Source organism: Sorex araneus, chromosome 2 (assembly GCF_027595985.1).
Source record: "Sorex araneus isolate mSorAra2 chromosome 2, mSorAra2.pri, whole genome shotgun sequence".
Classification (NCBI taxonomy): domain Eukaryota; kingdom Metazoa; phylum Chordata; class Mammalia; order Eulipotyphla; family Soricidae; genus Sorex; species Sorex araneus.
This window is the reverse complement of record NC_073303.1, coordinates 21,414,202-21,415,816: the sequence shown is the minus strand read 5'-3', so window position 1 is coordinate 21,415,816 and position 1,615 is coordinate 21,414,202. Positions and strand designations below refer to the sequence as shown.

The 1,615-nt window shown below is 45.6% G+C and overlaps 1 non-coding gene across 1 annotated transcript; it reads left to right on the top strand.

Moving 5' to 3' along the window:
- Positions 1-478: 478 nt before the first annotated feature.
- On the top strand, positions 479-550 carry TRNAG-GCC (transfer RNA glycine (anticodon GCC)). Its single transcript has one exon. It is a non-coding gene; the product is annotated as a tRNA-Gly (tRNA).
- Positions 551-1,615: the final 1,065 nt, after the last annotated feature.

The window sequence follows — 1,615 nt, the reverse complement described above, 5'->3', positions numbered from 1 at the left end:
TAATTAGCAATTACAAAATGAATGGAAAACGGCTGCTCTTAACTTTGAGAAGCTTAATCTAAGCAGAGAAACCAGAAAAACAAACATCAAAGGGCTTAAGAAGATGCCCTGAAACAAATCATCATGGTTCAAAATATTACACGCATATGATAGATAATTTTTCTTGTTCTAATTTGCTGACAATCTGCTGTAGCCTATATGTGACCTTTAGTCTTCGCTTTCAGATGAGGAAATCAAAACTAGAGCATTTAAGTGGCTTGTTCAACACCTCTGTCACTGTCACTGTCATCCCGATGCTCATCCATTTGCTCGAGCACCAGTAACGTCTCCATTTTGAGACTTGTTATTACTGTTTTTGGCATGCTGAATACACCACGGGTAGCTTGCCAGGCTCTCCAAGAGGGGTGGAGGAATCGAACTTGGGTCAGCCACGTGTAAGGCAAACGCCCTACTTCTGTGCTATTGCTTCAGCCAGTTGGCCATTGGTGGTTCAGTGGTAGAATTCTCGCCTGCCACTCGGGAGGCCTGGGTTCGATTCCCAGCCAATGCAACAGTCCAACACCTCACAGCTACCAAATGGCAGAACCTGGTCTCAAGAACAAGTTCTTCCAAGAGTCATTCTGGAGCTTACCTCCCCCACCCTCCCTTCTAAAGACACACAGAGTCATAGATTACATGCCAAGTTGAACTGGAAATGTACAAATCCTTGGAGGAGATAAAATGGAAATAGGCTTGGCTCAGAGCGATCCAGTATAGATGACAAAGTAGTGGAGGAGATCCATTCAAGAGTTTAAAAAGTAAAATACTATAACATGGTGGTAGAATCAGTTAAAAGGGGGGTGGGGGGGGGGGGTAGATACTAAACCAGGGAGTGTCCTTCCATTTAATGACTAGCAATGGTAGAGAAATCCAGATAGGGAAGAAAGTGGGCACATTGACCCTTAGTTCAACTTTCCTGGTTTCTTCCTCACAAGATCATTTATGGAATAAACACTAATGAGAGGGCAAAGGCACACAATCAGAGAATTTACAAGCCACTAAATCAAAAGAGACTGTGAAATTCCCGCCCGGGGATGCTAACAGTGAGATTAAGTGGATTAGTGTACTGTACCGGAATCTGGGGGATGTCGGCTGCCTGTGCTTTTGTTGTGGAGTTCTCTGCAGCAACAGTATGGTTTTAGGTCTCCCGGAAACAGATGGGTTGTGCCCTTTCGCAAACTGGCAGCGAAGAGCAGCACCCGGTCTGCTGCTCTCCCCACGTTGGCTCATTTCAGGAGGCAGCGGATACTGACATTTTACTGAGAGTTTCCAACACGGGACATGTTGGAAACCAAAAGGCAACTGGGTTAATCCTACCCACGATTTCTACACTCGGAGCTCCAGAAAGGAGCTGGGCTGGGGCGGGGGTGGGGGGTGGGCAGTGAGAAATGAAAAATTCTGGCATCCGTTTTGTGAAGAAAGAAGGAGAAGAAGACCTTTTGAGAGTATGATTCCCAAACTTGGGAGGAAATTGCCACCTGCTGTTCCTCTTGGTGTCCACGGCATAGGAAGTGGTATTCATGGAATAAGATGCACAAGCCCCACAAATTACATTTGCAGAATTTGCATCCTAACT